Here is a 21,130-nt window from a genome sequence, read left to right as displayed (position 1 = left end):
ATTAATACACTTGAGTGCATTTCCAGTCATACAAATAATACACTTCATTGAGTATTCAAAGTGAATTTTTGTAAGCGCATTAATACACTTGAGTGCATTTCCACTGATACAAATAATACACCTTACAAAATTGAAAGTGAATTTTTTTAAGCGCATTAATACACTTGAGTGCATTCCCGGTCATACAAATAATACACCTTACAATATTAAAAGTGAATTTTTAAGCGCATTAATACACTTGAGTGCATTTTCAGTCATACAAATGATACACTTTTTGAAGTGTTGGAAGTGAATTTTTTAAGCGCATTATACGCTCAAGTGTACTTTTCATCACTTCAAATTAATATGCTTAAAAATTAACCAAATTTAAAAAAAATCCCAGCATTTTGAAGTCAGCATTCATTCTTTAAATGAAAGGTTAGTGTAAACACATACATAAAAAACAAAAAGTACAATTCAATAGATAAATACACACTTTTATTAGAATGTTAAACCTTAAAAAACAAAAACAAATGTTACATATCTACATAAAAGAGAGGATTCAAACGGGCTATTGCCTATCTGGAATTAACAATTGAAAATATCAAGCTCATACCAGTGATTTTTCTACCCCCTGATTATCGGTAACTGATTAACAGCCAAATACAGGTGGTTTCCACTTCAAAAATATTAAAGATTTCCCCTCCTTAAGCTGAAATGTTTTCCCTATCATTTACTAGATTTTTATATATTACATTAATTCCTTTTTAATATGGACAAAAGCAGTACATTTAATTCAATCATATTCTGGATCCTAATATATGATAAATGAACAGTATTCATGAAATTTATATAAATCTATACCTTATTTTTAAGATCTTCCTTTTTTTGTTCATTATTGCGCTAAAACATGCCCTTCTGAGAGCCAGTACGTACAGGTTGTTTTGAATTTCCAAAGAAAATCACTGCATACATGCTGACAATATTTAGCAGCTTAGCCCCTGTCACTATATTTGTTGTTATACACTGTTTCTTACAAAGAATGCATTCATAAACAACCCTTTATAGAGCACTTCACCAGCTGATGATACAGGTCTGAATACTACTGTCATGGTCTGCGAGGCGCTTCTCGTGCATGATCTCATTTGAGATCAGGTCCTGAAAGATATTTTATAATGTAAGTGTTAAATATTGCTGTTATGGTAATCTTGTTCAACAGTTGCTATAAATATCATAAATTTAAATCAAAACAAGTTTGTTGGCTTGTTGTTTTTGTTTGTTTATTTTTGCAATTTTAATCTCGTGATCACATGTGACTTAACGCTTTTCATAAATAATTTAAAGAAATTACGTTTGATAGAAAATACTGTTAATAAATGTACTAATATATGTGGTCTCCTTTGGCTGTGTGGACTGGTCGGAAGTGTGACTTCTTTGAATTGCAACAACCTTTATTATATAGTTTTACCTCTCAACAAATCCATCTTTTCTTGGTCAAGGACAAGCTACAGGGCACGGTTTCCCACTCCTGTTCCCCTCAAGTTGGCCTGGTATACATGTCCATACATCAGGTAGTCCCCTTTTTGCTCCCTTTTTTGGCAGGCGATGATGCACATTCTGTCCAATGGATCTTCCGATCAATGTAAATTTCACCTTGGGGTTTAACCTTCAAATATAAAATATTAAAGTTCTGATTAAATATGGGGGAAAGAAATCTGTTCATAAATGACAAGAAATAGGTATAAATAAATTTTAAGATGACAATAACCATAAAATACAGCCATAATAATTCAAATGGTGTTTTTTTCCTTAAAATTGCATTACATTTACTCATCCAGTTACATTTTCCAGTGACAATACATAAATATGATAATGATCATAATTAATTTAAATAAAAAGAGATGCAGAAATGAAAATACAAACCTGTTACAGCTGTTCTTCAGCATTCCAAAAAAACAAAAACTGCAGTTGTTGATCACTTTAACCACCCACTTTGAATCTTCTTTGCAACAAACTTATTGTTGATTTACACATTGTAGTAAATACACATTGTTTTCATCACACAATAGTTCATGTGCTGAAAGAATTTCAAGACATTTGACACTAGAATTAATGTTGCTGAATTATACCTAAAAATTTAGCTCAATTTAAGTTGCTGAAACCAAATTGTTTACAAAAATAACTTCCTGTGCTCCAAATAACTTTCTGTGCTCCAACCAATCAAAAGTGGTTTGTTTTCAAATAGATGGTCCCAGAACCAATCAAAATTCTATAAACACCCCTTTGTTTTGGCTAGATGGAGCACTGATAGGGATTAGTGTTTATGATGCTAATTGATCTCTTATCTGATCCTGATCTTATCTGATATTTATTGAATAATACACAGCACACTTAGCATATTATATTTAATTGTGAATATTTCAATATAACATACTGAATGGTGTTAGGAAATAAATATAATATTATAAATATTATTTAAATTGTCTTTTAAAATGTATGTTAATAGTCAATGTGGTAGACATTAATTGAATTGGGGTTAAATATCAGTGTAAGAAAGTTCAAATACTTGTTTTTTATGTTGTGAAGATATAATTGATTCTGGCAAGACCACATAATTTTTTTGACACTTTCAATATTTTTAATTATTTACCCACAGCCTGATTTAGTTGTACTTTTCCCTTTAAAAGCTGCTCTACTGATTCACATATTTTATGAGCAGACAAATTGCAATAATAAGACCATAAACATTATGTGAAGATAAAAAAGAATTCAGTACAATCCTCCTATTAAACACTATATCTCTGTCCTTTAACGTCAGTTATTTGCTATAGAGTTGCTCTTTTTTATGAAGATGCACTAAAACTACACTTGTACAGAAAGAATATTTTTTTTGCAAATCAGAAGATACACTAATATGCACAAAAAATGCACTTCATTGAAAAAATGCACTTATTGCATAAAAAGATGCACTTTGTCTACAGAAGGTACACTTAAAGTACAGTAAAATACACTGAAAGATAATGAAAATACAGAAAAAATGCACTTTAGTGCACTTAATTATGAAAAAAATGCAGAAAAAATACACTTTTCGGTAAAAATGCAGAAAAAATACACTTTTTAAAGCGTATTTTGTTAAAAAGTGTATTTTATTTTGAGAAGGGCATTGTTAAAGTATGGCTTTCAGAAAACTAAAATTGTTGATGATGACAAATCTAAATTTAGTGTAAGACGAGGCCCTAAAAGTGCATCAGTCAGGATCTTAAAAGTATGAGTACCGAATGAGCACTTAAAGTGAACAATTGTTAACAAAACAAGGCATGGGAAATAATATTTTAATGTGTTTGTGCTATTAGGTACCAAGCAATTGAATATACCAAATATTCTCAATTTAAAGATTTTCAAACGCAATTTTTCCAAATTTCAAGGTTTTGCATGCTAATTTTGGGCTGGTACCGGTTCTTTTACCCAATAGAGGAAAAAAATGCTGATTGAGTTATTAACAATTGAGATAATGTGCGCAAAGCACACCAGTGAGTACCAATTAATTAATTAAATTTCTTTGTAAAATCAAATACATAGAGCTATACAATGGACCATTCCCATATTTAAGTGACTTAGTGTATTGATTATTTCAAATGAAAATGGATATATCTGCAAATCAATTGCCTAACTTTCCTGAATATTTTCGCCTTGTTGGGACAAAATGAACATTCCAAAAGAAGACTCTGTCAACAAAGACACTAAGATAAAGGATCTAGTTTGAAAAATACAAAGAAAGCTTAAGACAAAAGATAGCATTTAATTTGACATTCAAAACTGATATGGTGTCCTATTTTCAATACAGATTTGTGAAGCATAAACTTTAAAGAATTTACACAGATAATCACCACCATCAACATGCTCATCTGACATCAGAAACTTATTTGTCCATAATAAACCATCATCATCATCATCATCATCAACATCATCATCATCATCAGCAGCAGCAGCATTGTCATCATCATCAGCAGCAGCAGCTTCATCATCATCATCAGCAGCAGCAGCAGCAGCAGCATCGTCATCAGCAGCAGCAGCTTCATCGTCGTCATCAGCAGCAGAATCATTCATAACATAACCACAATTCAAATTATAATATTTACTACTACCATCATCATAATCATCAGCAGCACTATACAGATTTTCATCAGCAACATTACTACTGTGAACAAGATCATTATCACCACTATTATCAGCAGTAGCCAACTGCACCATCAACAACATAAGAATCATCATCAACATTATCATCATGAACCAAATCCTCATCACCACCAGCAGTAGTATTTGCAGCAACACAATAAGAACCATACACAGTATCATTTTTATAACCAGATCAACCATTCTCAAAGGGCTCCCTTCCAAAAAGCTGATATGTAACCAAATGCACCTGACAATGGTCCGAGATGAAAAAGTTTTAGTTTTACTATTTAAAGGAGAAGATACAGCCATGCAGAAACTTCTTTAGCTATGTTAATGTAGTCTTAAGTTCTGACAAAATTTATTATTATTTCTACCACAAACAACATCCAACAATTATTTTTCCTTTCATCATCAAGTTATTCAGATGTGATAAATATGTGACTATTATAGTACAAATAGTATAGCATAGCATCTACTTTATCTGAGCCATTAATAAAAACCTCTAGTGCATGTAGTATACGTACCTAAAATAAACAATATTAATAAGGAAGCAACATTAGCTGAGATGTGTATTTATAAACAATAAACTCAATGTTTCATGAATTGATCCATGCATTGAGCCCCTGTCCAGGAAAACTGTGCTTAACTCTTTCAGTGCGGGAACCGAATTTTGAAGGCCTTTGCAAACAGTTTGGATCCTGATGAGACGCCACAGAACGTGGCGTCTCATCAGGATCCAAACTGTTTGCTATTCTGATAGTATTCTTTGAAAAAAATCAAAGAAAATGCTAATTTTATAAATTCAGCAGACGACATTTTTGCAGACGACAAATTTTCCAGCATGCAAAGGGTTAATGCATATGCGTGAAGAGTCGTCCCAGATAAACTGTGCAGTATAAACAGGCTAATAAGGGACAACACTTTTGGCTTTGACAAAACATTTCGTTCAAAGGTCTCTTCAACATATCCAATCAAGTCAAAAGTTGGTTGTCATTCTTCACTTTTTAACACAGCATTTAAAATATTAAATCTGTACCTTTACTGCACACTTCAATACAATGTAGCAAGATTTTTTAAGGATTTCGAAAAAATTAAAGTTTTTCAACAGTTAATCCATATGTTTCTGGTAAATTAAAAAAATTAAGAATTGTTTTGTTAATTGCAATTACATGTTATACATAAATATAATTAAATCACATGCAAAATGAACTTTATACATATAAATCAATATAATTAAACAAAGACCCACAAGCAAACACTCTAACTTGTATTTCTACTGCAAAAAAAATCTATAAAATTTACTGACAAGACAAATTCTTAATGCTACTGATATCACACAGATGTTACCAACTCAGTAAAGATTTAACTGAGCACATATCAAATAAACATACTTGAAAGATTTGTTAACTTAAAATCATAAGCCCCAATGGTCATACATGTATGTATATCATATCAAATTGTATAAACAAGCCATATACATGTACTACACATAAATCTCTTACATTTTCTTTGGCATCAATAAAATAATCAGCTAATTCAAATCTCCAATAATTTTAAAACAAGTCCACCACCTAACTGCTACACTTTCTCATGACTTAGTTCGATCGTTGACAAATATGTCAAGTGGATAAGACAGCTATATGATACGAGTGTACATGTACTTTGAACTGTAAATATTTGATAATTCTTTCTGACGGCCTGTTTTTTCACAATATACCACCCCACTGTCAACCCACCATCTCACAGTGATTTAATAGACCAATAGATTATGACCTAATGTAACAGATAATCTCCAGCTAAAGGTACATCACATGATTGTTACACACAGTCATGTATTCAAGTAATACCAAGATTACTTAAGAATTCTTGAATAGCTTTTTTGTGCATTTCACCTCATGAACTGGTAGGAATATTAGGTAAGATTTTCATAACCCAAGACAGCGTTAATGCATAAATTAGGCATTCAAACAACAGTGAAATGCAGAAAAATACTTTTCAATACTTATAAATAATTACAGCCAAACAGACAATATTTTATCTGAAATGGCAACATTTTTATAGCCATAACAGACTTTTAGATGCTGAAGTATGAATAAAGTTTAACATTTGATTTCATTTTTGTCTTACTTTTTGCCAAAGTATGAAGACATTTTGCTTCTTATGCACAAACAAGAGGCCCATGAGGGCCTGAATCGCTCTACTGCTATAAACACTGTGTAAGTTTGGAAAGAATACGATGGAAACTGTGTACTTAATCGTGCAAACAAGGAGAATTTTCTCAAATTCAAGGGGAGATTATTGTGTTTTTGTTTCTCCAATACTGCTCATATTCAATAGGGTTCAAGTCCTCATTGATATAAAGATACTGTGCGAATTTGGAAATAATTGGATGAAAACTGTGGAATTAATTGCGTAAACACGTAAACAAGCGGGATTTCAAAATTTTCTCATATTCAAGGGGAAGTCATTCTGGACTTATTGCTTCGATATTGCTCTTTTTAAACAAGGGCTGTTTGTAAAACATGCATGTCCAATATATGGGCAGTCAGTTGTAGTGGCAGCCATTGTGTGAATACGTTTTTTGTCACTGTGACCTCGACCTTTGACCTAGTGACCTGAAAATCAATAGGGGTCATCTGCCAGTCATGATCAATGTACCTATGAAGTTTCATGATCCTAGGTCTTATTATTCTTGAGTTATCATCAGGAAACCATTTTACTGTTTCGAGTCACTTTGACCTTGACCTTTGACATAGTGACCTGAAAATTAATAGGGGTCATCTGCCAGTCATGATCAATGTACCTATGAAGTTTCATGATCCAAGGCGTAAGCATTCTTGAGTTATCATTCGGAAACCATTTTACTGTTTCGAGTCACTGTGACCTTGACCTTTGACCTAGTGACCTGAAGTTCATTTTCAAAGCACAATTATGTCCCTTTAAATAATCAAGTAAATCTTATCTAGGGTGAATTTCTCATTTTCCTTACTATAATAAGAATAAGGATTGACACACTTTAAAATTTCAAACCAGCAGTGTTTTCTTATCGAGCATTATTAAAAGGGTCAATGTCCTTTAGTTATCAAAACTGCGTAACAAAAAATTGCTTGATAAAATATGAACTTTATATGAACTGTATAGCACACTTCATAGAACTTGGCTTGCTTGTAATCCACATTGAAATCAATTGCAAGTACAAGTTCATACACATATAACTTTTTTATCAGTTATGATCAGCAATCAATATTGTTTTCAAAAAAATAAAACTCATGTGTAAATTCTGACTGCTTCATGTATTTAACTTGCAAGACAAAAAAGTTTCATAAATTCTCAAGGGGCTATGGTTTTTCAGCAATTGTGCTTAGCCGGAGAATTATAATTATTTGACAATGAAAGTATCATGTCCTAAAAACATGTATTTCATTAAGAGGTTTAAGTTGTTAACAACATAGTAGTGTTCACACTTTTATTCCATTATTCTAGTTTATTTACAGCAGTAAATCAGAATTACAATACATGATAAACATCTTCTTTCACTTGTTTCAGTTTGATTATTTTACCAACTAAACCTTGACTGAACGCCAAAACTAAATGAAGCTTATTTCTCTGTAACCGCCTGGTACTATAAGTTGGTTAATTTCCCAACAATCTTGACAGATTTTGTTCATCACAAGTCAGCATTTAATAAACAAATGATTTCCATCACCAGAAAGCTTAAGTTTCATCACAGGATTAACATCAGGCCATGGGTTCATGTTTCAGACTGTAATAAGAATAGTATATTTAATTTAAATTTTACCTGTATGTGGCTGACAAATCTCCTTATTCAAAACTGATGAGATTGTTGCAGAAAATGATGCAGTTTAAACCATAAATGCAGTGTACAAAATTAACAAGAATGATGGATGTTTTACCACGTTGATTACTAACAGCACTGTAATGAGAAAATAAGGACTATAGAACTGAATGTATTAATTACCTATTTATCATGGAGAGTATACAAATCAATACAATCATTAGAGTAATTAAGGCTTTCACATGTACATGTATGAAATTCAATAAAGCTGTCACGCTGACTAACTGCTAACTGCTGACGATGCTTGGATGAAAATCATGTTTTTTCCTTAATATAAATACTTTTTATCTTAATAATTCAAGAAATACTAAAAGCATGTTGACTTTAACCCTTTGCATGCTGGGAAATTTGTTGTCTGCTAAAATGTCGTCTGCTAAATTTCTAAAATTAGTATTTTCTTCGATTTTTTCAAAAAATACTATAAGAATAGCAAACAGTTTGGATCGTTCTGTGGCGTCTCATCTGGATCCAAACTGTTTGCACAGGCCTTCAAAATTCAGTTCCCGCACTGAAAGGGTTAAACATAATCTGACCAATAACAACTCATGAGTTTGAAACAAAACTGTTTCCACATTGCAATTTGGTGAGTCATACCAACAGAGGAACCCATGACAATACAAGTTTTTTACAAAATATAAGACAAGAGGGCCAAAATGTCCCTAGTTCGCTCACCTGAGAGAAGTCGGTTCATTCAATCTTTACCAAACGTTAAACTTGACCTAGATATTGTCCAGACAAACATCCTGGTCAAGTTTCATCATTATTGAACCAAAACTCTGGAATATGGAGTGTTTTTGTTTTTGTAAGATTTGACCTGTTGACCTATATTTTGAGTTGACCCCCCCTTACCAAACATCAAACTTTGCTTACAAAAATAAATATTATGACCAAGATTCATAAAATCTGAAACAAAATTGTGACCTCTAGAGTGTTTACAAGGATCGTGTATAATAAAATGAAAATTTGGACAATCTAAGGGCAATAATTATGGCATTAATTATGTGATATATATAAAACCAATCTTTTCACCAAGTTTCATGATGATTGGGCAAAAAATGTGACTTCTAGAGTGTTCAAAAGCTTTTTTTACTATGAATAAATATAAGAAAACTGCCCCCCCCCCCCCCGGCAGCCATGTTATTCAACTGACCGGAACCATTTTCGAACTCAACTCTCATATCAAGGAAACAAATGTTGTGACCAAATTTCATGAAAATTGGGCCAAAAATGTGACTTCTAGAGTGTTCACATGTTTCACTATATACATCAGGTTTTTTTGGGGGTTGTAGGGGAAGGGGCCTTTAGCCCTTAGGTTGGCGAAATTTCACGCGCGATTTTCCACTTTTGGGGAAATTTCATGTGCGATTTTCCCCTTTTGGGAAAAAATCGCGCGTTTTTTCCTTAATAGAAAAGTCTTACTTTTACTGTTAATTGGGTTAAAAAAACAAAAAAGACTGTATTTTCTTCATACATCAATATTTGTGGTTAATTTACATGTTATTACACAATTTCACAGAGGCTTTTCCCTGTTTTTCAGTCCTATAAACATCTCCACTAACGCACCATTTGCAGAATTAGAATTGTTGGCATCATTTGCAGAATTAGAATGCACTGGTGATGCAATTAGGATTTCACTAGACTCATGAGTCTGATGATCATCTTGGCTGGGACAGACTATGACTGACTTTGTCAAAGTGATCACTTCATGACAGGGACTAACTGTGGCCGGCTGTGCCAGACTGAGTTGACCTTGACAGGGACTGGCTGTGACAGTTTCAGACCGTTCAGGAACAGACCGCTGCAGTGGACTTACTTTTGTGAAGAAAGCTGAAATAACAGTGTTATTCGCAATTTTTTGGGGCTTTTTCCGGTAATTTCGCCAGTTATGCGACATTTTGCCTTTTTTGGTGACATTTAACATAAAGCGAGTTGACAGTTATCGTAAATCAGCCAAGGGAGGTTATCATTGTCGTAACATTTACACACTACAGAACGGCGTGTACGGGTTGGAAACCATAGTTGGACGGGTACCAAACGGTGTTTTGTACGATTTCGAGCAAATTTGTTGTAAAATTCAATCGTTTTCAACTGTTTTATGGAGGGGAAAAGCTTCCGCTTGGGGAATTTTTCGGTCCGGGAAGGGGAAAAAAGTAGCCTAGATTGCTTGGGGAAGACGCCGATATTCGGCGTCTGTTATATAAGGTAAAAAACCCCTGTACATATAGAGAAAAATGCCCCGCCCAATGGCGGCCATGTTTTTTCACCAATCTGGACCATTTTTCGAACTCGTCCGAGATATCAATAAAACCAATGTTTTGGCCAATTTTCATGTTGATTGGGCAAAAATTGTGACTTCTAGAGTGTTTACAAGGTTTCTCTATAGTCAAATTAGGAATACTGCCCCCCCGGCAGCCATGTTATTCAAAGGACCAGAACCATTTTCGAACTCAACTCTCATATCAAGGAAACAAATGTTCTTACCAAATTTTATGAAAATTGGGCCAAAAATGTGACTTTTAGTGTTCACATGTTTTCACTATATACATATAGAGAAAAATGCCCCACCTACTGGCGGCCATGTTTTTTTCACCGATCTTGACCATTTTCGAACTCGTCCGTGATATCAATAAAACCAATGTTTTGACCAACTTTCATGATGATTGGGCAAAAATTGTGACTTCTAGAGTGTTTGCAAGGTTTCTCTAAAGCCAAATAAGGAAAACTGCCCCCCCCACTGGCATCCATGTTTTTAAACGGACCGAAACCACTTTTGAACCCAATTAACATATCATTAAGGCAAACATTTTGACAAAGTTGCATGAAAATTGGGCATGAAATGTGACTTCTACAGTGTTTACAAGGTTTTTTCTTTTTTTTGACCTAGTGACCTAGTTTTTTCCCCGGCACGACCCAGTTTCAAACTCAGCCGTATTTTATTGGGGCAAAGCTTTTGACCAAGTTTCATGAAGATGGGACAAGAAATGTGGCCTCTAGAATGTTTACGAGCAAATGTTTACAGACGGACATATGACGGACAAAGACCGTTAAGAAAAGCTCACCTGAGCAATCAGGTGAGCTAAAAAACCATACCATGCCCAAATTTCCCATTTTACTTGTTAAAAGACGCTATAAGAGGGCCATGATGGCCCTGAATCGCTCACCTGACTAACCAAATACAATCCCAACCCAGATTTCATCAAGATAAATATTCTGACCAAATTTCATAAAGATGAGAAGAAAACTGTGACCTCTATTGTCTACACAAGGTTTTTCTATTATTTGACCTAGTGACCTAGTTTTTGACCCCAGGTGACCCAAATACAATCCCAACCCGGATTTCATCAAGATAAACATTCTGATCAAATTTAATAAAGATTGGATGAAAACTGTGACCTCTATTGTCTACACAATGCTTTTCTATTATTTGATTTAGTGACCTATTTCTTGACCCCCAGATGACCCAAATACAATCCCAACCCAGATTTCATCAAGATAAACATTCTGACCAAATTTCATAAAGATTGGATGAAAACCGTCACAAGGTTTTTCTATTATTTGACCTCGTGACCTAGTTTTTGACCTAGTGACCTAGTTTTTGACCCCAGATCACCCAAATACAATCCCAACCCAGATTTCATCAAGATAAACATTCTGACCAAATTTCATAAAGATTGGATGAAAACTGTGACCTCTACTGTCTACACAAAACAAATTGACGTTTTTTCTATTATTTTACCTAGAGACCTAGTTTTTTTACCTCAGATGACCCAAATACAATCCCAACCCAGATTTCATCAAGATAAACATTCTGACCAAATTTCATAAAGATTGGATGAAAACTGCGACCTTTATTGTCTACACAAGGTTTTTCTATTATTTGACCTAGTTTTTGACCTAGTGACCTAGTTTCTGACCCAAGATGACCCAAATACAATCCCAACCCAGATTTATGAAGATAAACATTCTGACCAAATTTCATAAAGATTTGATGAAAACTGTGACCTCTACTGTCTACACATGGTTTTTCTATTATTTGACCTAGTTTCTGACCTAGTGACCTTGTTTTTGACCCCAGATGACCCAAATACAATCCAACCCAGATTTTATGAAGATACACATTATGACCAAATTTCATAAAGATTTGATGAAAACTGTGACCTCTACTGTCTACACAAGGCTTTTCTATTATTTGACCTAGTTTTTGACCTAGTGACCTAGTTTTTGACCCAAGATGACCCAAATACAATCCCAACCCAGATTTCATCAAGATAAACATTTTGACCAAATTTCATAAAGATTGGATGAAAACCTCGACCTCTATTATCTACACAAGGTTTTTCTATTATTTGACCTATTATGTGACCTAGTTTATGACCTAGTGACCTAGTTTTTGACCCCAGATGACCCAAATACAATCCAAACCCAGATTTCTTGAATATGAACATTCAGACCAAATTTCATAAAGATTGGATGAAAACTGTGACCTCTACTGTCTACACAAACAAATTGTTGACTGATGCACGCACACACGCACGCACACACGCCGGACACAGGGGTTTTTTTTAGATAAAGGGGAAGACGCTGGGTAAAAGGGGAAAATCGAACGCGATAGAGACATATTTGGGGAAAAAATAAAAACTGTTCATTTCAATGTCTATAACTCGCCTACATACTTCAGGGGGTTTTTTTAGAAAAAGAGGCATGTCTCTGACCTTTTTGTTCTTAAACACATGAACAAGTATGATATTAAAGTCAAAGTCCTAAATAAAGTTGCAGGGGTAGATCTAATAATGGGAAATGTTTTCAACTGGGGCCGGGGAACGATGTCAATATTGTGATTTCAATTTCATGATGAATGGGTTGACAATCTAGATCTGCTACAGTATTGGAAGGGAAAGGTGCGGCAGCTGCCGATTGTCTACTTTCACTTTCACAATAATCCGATAGTATTAATCGATGTTGATTACATGTACCTCCGACTCCTGCTGGGTTTCAACAGTTTTTTATGATTCATTCTTAGAAAATGCGTCAACGCAATTAATATTTTCCGAGTCCGAACGTTTTATTTTGTTTGTGTATGAACGCCAATTGTGAGACTTTTTTCTGTTTTAACGTTTATACCCTGGCTTTCACATAACCCGGATGAAAATTCAACTGGTTTCTGGTAATTAATTGACGAAACACCCTTCTCGCGCAAGACCGGAATCCAGTAAAATAGTCACATGATTAATACGATTAGTTGCCCGGTTTCCATGACATAATTTAAGAGCAATATATAGAATCACTGGGATTCCCAGATTTGAGTGTTCGTCGGGAGAGAGAGAGAGAGAGCGAGATCGTTGTACACAGTACAAATTGGATAAGTGTCGACTTCCCAAAAGAAAAAAACATTACTTTGAGGGTAAAATATTATATTTTGGTGAAAAATTATATTTTTGGAGGGGAAAAGGTAGTTTTAGGGGAAAAATTCTGGTAGGGGAAGACGCCGAATATCGGCGTCACTTTCTTAGTAAAAAAAACCCCTGGGACATCACACGGTCACATAAGCTCACCATGTCACTTTGTGACAGGTGAGCTAAAAATGGTCCATGCATTTGAAAAAGAAATCAGTACTTCCAATAGAAATAAATTACATTTATTTTACTAAAAGAAATGTTTCTTGTAGGGAAAGCATTTTGTGCAAACACCTTATACATTGTAATATGCTTCTCTATACCCTTGATACAAACAGATCTCACAGAATAGATTTACTCCAGATTGCATACACAGAAATTGCACAATTTAATCTTACAAAGATAACCATGGGTCATGTAAGTAGATAAAATCAGTGCAAGATGTTCAAGACTGCAAAAAGGCAAAAGTTAGGCAACATAAAGGATAAGTGGGTTCTGTTAAACTCTTAACATGTTTTTCATCCCTCATTAAACAATACCCATCATCATTTATCAGAAACAACTCACACTTGGAAGTTTGGGGAAAGCATTAACTAATATAAATAAACAATCACTTAACCGTTTACCACTTACATGTAGAAACCTATTTTGACGCATTTGTAGTCCCTTAGAAAGTTAAATTTAATTAAATCCCTTTTTACTAGATTCAAGTTTTCAAGGTTTCATTTCCAACCCTTAGTAAACAAGTGTTCCACGGTCAGTGACGTATGCCCTCCCAAACGTGACCTTGACCTTTGATCTAGTGACCTGAAAATCAATAGGGGTCATCTGCCAGTCATGATCAATGTACCTATGAAGTTTCATGATCCTAGGCCTAAGCGTTCTGAGTTTTCATCCGGAAACCATTTGGTGGACGGACCGACCGACATGTGCAAAGCAATATACCCCCTCTTCTTCGAAGGGGTGCATAATAATGAGCTGCAAACAGCATAAAACCTGAACAGACTGTGAGTTACTCGCAGGCTTTTCTGGTTTCATGCTGTTTGCACATAGCCAGTTTCACTTTTCCTCTGAGAGGGAAAGGGTCAAGTATTAATGCTGTCATTCAGTGTGTTATTGTTGAATTTAATTTAGTTTAATTAATATGTTTAAGCCTTAACCTGCCATGTATGTAATAACTGATAAGCCTAATTACTGCTGAATTAATTTCTATACTAAATCTGAAATGGGTGGTGGCTTTCAAAAGACTGCATTTCATTTATCATTAGACATAAGTGGGTGTCGATTTCAAAAGGCTACATTTCATTTATTATACGATATAATTGGACAACGATTTAAAAAGGCTGCATTTCATTTATCATTAGACATAAGTGGGCGGTCGATTTCAAAAGGCTACATTTCATTTATTATAAGACATAAGTGGACAGTCGATTTAAAAAGGATGCATTTAGAAATCTGTCTTTTTTGCGCTTTAAAACTTAAAAATAATCACGTTTGTCGAAATGGACGTTTACGTCTAGAAATCCTACTTTTGGTTTTAAAAGCATTACAGTTTGAAAATTAATAAATTACTTGCTAACTAGGCTATAAATTTAATGACAATTTTGCACACTTTCAAATTGCATCTATTATGTATTGATTAACATGTATTTCATTTCAAGGTGTGTGGCTTTAAGTTTTAAAGTTAAAAGTTTTTAATTAATATCTTTTATTTATCGAGCGATATATAAAATATATTTAAAAAACTCTTAAGTTTTTGATTTAACTCAATACAAACTTTTAATATTTGCTTTATTAGAGCTCATACTATACAAAAATATGTGTTCTAAATATTTACTAAAGTGATTTCTTAATTAAATCTAAATTTACTATAAAAATGTTCACATGAAAAAACTGGAGCTTTGAATAAACTTAAATAGCCCCAATAACAATCTCTACACTTCCCAAACATGTCTTTATTAAATTTTCGTAATATAGTTTAAATTGATGATAAAAACACGTTCAAAATCAGGGTTTATTTTTGCCCGATTTTATAGCCGAAGTTTCTCTTTTTTCACAATTGGTTGCTGCACTGGCAACCATCTTGAGAATTTTGTTTCCTTGCTAAAAATAACAAGACTATAATCATGTACATGTTGTGTTATGTGTATCTAATACTGTATCTATTTTCTTTAAATTATTAAGCATCAATTTTGCCAACATGACAGAGTTTTGTAAGAGATATTCAGTATCAATTTGAAGTAAATCAGTGTAGAAATGAAGGAATTATAGTAAAAGGCAATTTTGGGTGGGCGTGTCCTATGTAGGCGGGGCGCCCCAGGGTTGGTAATGGCGCCATGCATAGTTGAGATTGACCGTATTGTCATAAGAGATGTTCAGTATCAATTTGAAGTAAATCAGTGTAGAAATGAAGGAATTATAGTAAAAGGCAATTTTGGGTGGGCGTGGCCTATGTGGGCGGAGTGCCCCAGGGTTGGTAATGGGGCCATGCATAGTTGAGATAAATTGTATTGTTATAAGAGAGGTTCAGTATCAATTTGAAGTGAATCGGTGTAGAAATGAAGAAATTATAGTAAAAGGCAATTTTAGGTGGGCGTGGCCTATGTGGGCATGGCCTATGTGGGCAGGGCGCCCCAGGGTTGGTAATTGGGCCATGCATAGCTGAGATTGACCGTATTGTCATAAGAGAGGTTCAGTATCAATTTGAAGTGAATCGGTGTAGAAATGAAGAAATTATCGGTGTAGAAATGAAGAAATTATCGTAAAAGGCAATTTTGGGTGGGCGTGGCCTATGTGGGCGGGGTGCCCCAGGGTTGGTAATGGGGCCATGCATAGCTGAGATTGACCGTATTGTCATAAGAGAGGTTCAGTATCAATTTGAAGTGAATCGGTGTAGAAATGAAGAAATTATAGTAAAAGGCAATTTTGGGTGGGCGTGGCCTATGTGGCCGGGGCGCCCCAGGGTTGGTAATGGGGCCATACATAGTTGAGATTGACCGTATTGTCAAAAGAGAGGCTCAGTATCAATAAGAAGTAAATCGGTGCAGAAACGAAGAAGTTAATGTAAAATAACATAAAAAAATGAGTGAAAATCTCTGACCCGCCCCGCCCCAACCCCCACTACTTTTGACCCTGGGGTCAGATCAAAATTCCGTCACTGTCACCGTCGCACATATGCTCATAGCTACCATGTATGTAAGTTTCAAGTTCTAGTGCTTATAGTGTAGGAGGAGCAGGTGGCCAGGACGGACGGACGGACGGACAGACGCACATTACCACAATATCCCCACTTTTTCTACGAAAAACGTGGGGATAAAAACACAATGATGTTTCAACACACTATTCTTGCTGACATTGTAATTATGGATTTTAGGACAGTTTAAATATTCGACTTTGTTATCAACTAAGGTTACATCAAATATCAAAATGAAAGATTGGTGTACTGCGACCTAACTCATAGCGACACTTTTAGTTGGCAGCATTAGGACAGTTTCCCAGTATTGGGGATAGATCATACGAAAGAATAAGAAAGTAAATAAAAAACAATTATTTCTTGCCTTAATGGACAAAATGGAACCCTTTGCTGGAGTGTGTGCTTTAGATAGGTAAACGTTGATAAGTTTTTGAAATATCAGTGTTCCTTGACCTTAGCATTTTCAGTGGTCATCCAATTTTTGCACCTTTAGAACTAAAGCCGGCACACTGCAACTCTCAGCAACGCTTTGGGTTATAAAGCTGAGAGTTGAATTATTGCAACTTCTATCAGGTCAGCACATAAGGTAGTCGTGAAGACGCAGCGTACCTGTAAATAAACTCTGACATTCACACACACTATTGCAACTACTGAACATGCTGAACTTGAAGTCTAAGCTAGCCATGGTACTCCTATAAATATGAGGTCGATTTACATCGACCTCATATCGTTTAACGTTATTTTGCAATAGCATCGTTCCGACATGAATTCATGTCGGAAGCTTTAACGGCATCAAATTCATATAACAGCACAGAATAATCATGCAATAAATTATTAAACATAAAATATAAATATTATTTTACTAATTGCATTAGAAAAATGTTTATACAAACTTACAAGTAATGATAGTCCAGTCCTTAAAATACTACCACTGTTCAAATTCCATATTGTTGCCATATAGCACTGTGTAAATTGAAAGTTGCATAATGTTACCTCATTGGTCGGTTATAAATACATTGTTTTTCAATATATAGTATTCGATTTAGACGAAAATAATAATTTACGTGGAATGTCATATTAGTTTCACATTAAAACTTTGATCTTGCTGTGTGTGTTTATGGACGTTATTAATTATGTTATACTTATTTTTGTATTTCATTAAGAATTAGAACGTGTAGCCCTTTTTGTTAACTGTTTTTAGCAAACGATTCGCGGCTTAATAAGACACGGAAAATAGTTAAAGCGACACTTTCATTTTAAGGTTTAATGTGAACAATATAAAATGAAACCTTTTTTGGTATTAATATATTTTATTGACATGTTAAATTCGATACTTGAAAAGGTGTTTAGTCTTTAAAAATATGTCGCTGATATTGTTAATTTCAATAACTGTTAATATGCTTAATGTTGTATAAGAAATTGAATAGTTTCACTAAGTTGTATTCCCGCCTAAAATCCGATATCGTAAAACGCGCAACGGTTAAGAATAAGGTCTAAATTAGTTTAAGTATTCAGATCTGAATATCAGCAGCTGTGCCAGCTGGGAAGCCCCGTTTTGGCTTTAACAACCGCAAGCTAAACAACATACTTTTTTAAGTCTTGCACTTAGACTCCATGATCACAAGTATAGGTCCCTGCTGTGGCGTATGACACCATAGTGTTATTTAGTATTGGTCGGCACAGTATCTGATCATAACGAGACAATTGGTTTGTGCTGAACACAGGGGCAATAAAACCACAGATCTATCAATAAACAAGCTTATTGAGATATCTTTTATTGAACACCGCAATAAAAATGCTCAAACCACGGACTCTAGATTACACGGATAAGAAACATGGCAACATTCTCAGAATCATCACTTCTATATGTGTAATCACCTAATAATTCGTCTAAAAATAATTTATATATTTGAGTTGAAGACGATGTACTGTTGTATAAGTCTGAATAAACTATCTGTCTGCCTGTCTAAATCTAAGCCGTCATCGTCCCAGTGAAAAAAAATCTGATTTTGAATAGTTGGACATGATGCCCTGATGTCAAAATACGAAATGACCCGCGTAACACCGACCATGATTTTCAAGAATCTTTAATAAATTGATAATTTAAGGTAAATAACATTTCATATAATTATACATAATTCCCTCGTTGATAATTAACAGCAAACGATGAATGTTTTTGACACCCATTTTATTTTAAGTATGCATGCAAAGCCGAATGAAATCGAGAGGGTCCGCTATATACGCTGTTTCATCATAAATTTAACACCCTTTCTGTGTTATAAACAAGAGCTGAAATCGTTAATTTATTAAGATTTATTTATAATAAGCTTTATTGATATGTTTCGTGAACAAAATACTACAATATATTCCATAAAAAATATAATAATCATGGCAAAGGAAATTCAATGGCCGGTTTCTAAACAAAAGCATAATCGCCAAGACCGTAGCATCAGTTCAGTGCGTTAGGAACGCGCGCTACTTTCTTCCGCCTTCATTCCTTAATTACTTTCGTTTTAAAACAATTTTTTTTCTATCGTATACAGAATTCTATTCTTCTAAGCAAGATGTAATTTTTAAAACTGAACTCCAAATATAAACGCTACAAATTGGTATTAAGTACGAACATGTCAACTGTAAATCTAGATTCTAAAACTCCAAAACGGTATGATATTTGCAAAAGTTAAAGTTATAACTCGCCGGGCTGTCGAAATCAGAAGAACGCTACAAATTGGTATTAAGTACGAACATGTCAACCGTAAATCTCGATTCTAAAACTCCAAAACGGTATGATATTTGCAAAAGTTAAAGTTATAACTCGCCGGGCTGTAGAAATCAGAAGAAAAACTTAATATATATTTATATATCTATTTACTACCAGGGGTTCCGCTGTCGATCGCCATTGGCGCCAAATGGCGCTAAATTTTTTAATGTGGCTCCAATTTTTTTTAAGTGGCGAATTTCAAAAAATCGGTAAAATCCTATCCAAAAATGTACTGCGAGGCGAAAGCACGTGACCGAGCATTAGCGGCCAGCGTCTGTCAGTTGTAAATATTGATTTACGACGATGTAAGCGACCTACAGTGCAGAGTGCATAAGAAATCACCGAAGCGTGTAAGTGTTATAAACGGTGTTTTTACTGCTATTGTCAAGTTTTAACCGGATTAACGGCTCCTTTATGATATTGAGCAATAAGTTAAGTAACACGGGGACAAACTCTCACGACGATCAATAATTATAATGATTATTAGGGCCGCTATTTCTTTGTTAAAATCAAAACCATGGGGCTGGCAAAAGCATTTAATTTCTCCACATCAACAAATAAAAACTTGTTTCAACAGGTATTTGTGAGCATTTCTGTTTAATAGATTCATTATTGTAATGTTCTGGGAAGGATATAAATTGATTAAGATAACAACAATTTCTGAATTAAATATAAAACATTCACTCGATGTACTATATTTCGGATATGTTAAATTCGGACATTTAAAAGAAGGGACATTTATGTGTTGGTTTGATGTTGATAGTTTGTAAAAATATGTTTTATGTTATTTCAGGCAACTAGAATGGATGGTGGCAATTATCTGGGCCTTTCTGTCAGGAAAAAGGCGTGAACAACAGTCATTTAATTGAACCTTGAAATCATCCACCACTAACAGAAAACTTGTTAACAACAGAAGCTGATGTATATCATGTCCAAATGACCAAATATAACTGTTAAACACTTTGAAGTGAGATGCTTTATTTTCTGATTCCCTTTCAAATGATGAACATTGGTGTGATTTTATGTTGAAATAATTAATTTCGAAACATTTATGCAGCATACTGTTTAATACATTGATGTTAACATTATTGTATTATTTTGGTTATCTGTGTTGTTTATCAAGTTGAAAAAAATGTTATTTATATACAAATAAAGCTTATTAAGACTTATGAAGGTATGACTTATGAAGGTACTTATGTTTTTTTAATGAAATAACATATTTTTTAAAGTGATAATATAGTCAATGACATTAATGTAGTAAGGTTTCTTAAAATGATTGTTCTTATTAATAAGGTGGAATAACCGACAGTATTAACGCCGCAAAAAAGTGGCGACAACTTTTTTTGGGCCAGTGGAACCCCTGACTACGTAACGTAAGCTTTCTAATGATATATAATTTGTCAAAATCGGCTGAGAAATGAAACTATAATTCAACAAAAGACGTGAGTGGGTACATCAAAATGTATAACCTCGGCGCTTCGCTGTACGCTAATTGTACAAGATCGATAGCCACAATACGGTAAAACGCGCGTTGGTAAAACATAAAATGTGTATTTCTTGAGTTTATCTCGCTATAAATCCATTAATAACAATGGGAATATACTAAAACGTATATTTTTTGAAAGAGGAATTAATAAGCAACAAGATAAACCAATAAAATCGGATGAATAGTTTTTGCATAAGATTGAATTTACTACAGTAAGGGTCAAATACTCGATTCATCTCCTAACAATATACACTCCGTGATACAACTGGTAGTTTTAACACACACA

The 21,130-nt window shown here is 34.2% G+C and overlaps 1 protein-coding gene across 3 annotated transcripts in view; it reads right to left on the bottom strand.

Annotated features, from left to right (window-relative positions):
• Nucleotides 1-21,130, bottom strand: part of LOC127833395 (fatty acid CoA ligase Acsl3-like) — a 63,375-nt gene that overhangs the window by 41,422 nt on the left and 823 nt on the right. The window contains exon 2 of one of the 3 annotated variants that reach the window (XM_052358625.1): nucleotides 16,962-17,206. The exons of 1 other annotated variant lie outside the window; for it this stretch is intronic. The gene's annotated coding sequence lies outside the window, so the exon portion shown is untranslated. Of the gene's footprint in view, nucleotides 1-5,657; nucleotides 5,862-16,961; nucleotides 17,207-21,130 lie in introns of those variants that run through there. One more of the 3 variants, XM_052358623.1, reaches the window with a different exon arrangement.

Source organism: Dreissena polymorpha, chromosome 6 (genome assembly GCF_020536995.1).
Source record: "Dreissena polymorpha isolate Duluth1 chromosome 6, UMN_Dpol_1.0, whole genome shotgun sequence".
In the NCBI taxonomy this organism is placed as follows: domain Eukaryota; kingdom Metazoa; phylum Mollusca; class Bivalvia; order Myida; family Dreissenidae; genus Dreissena; species Dreissena polymorpha.
The sequence above is the reverse complement of the archived record's forward strand: the minus strand, read 5'-3'. Positions and strand labels throughout refer to the sequence as shown.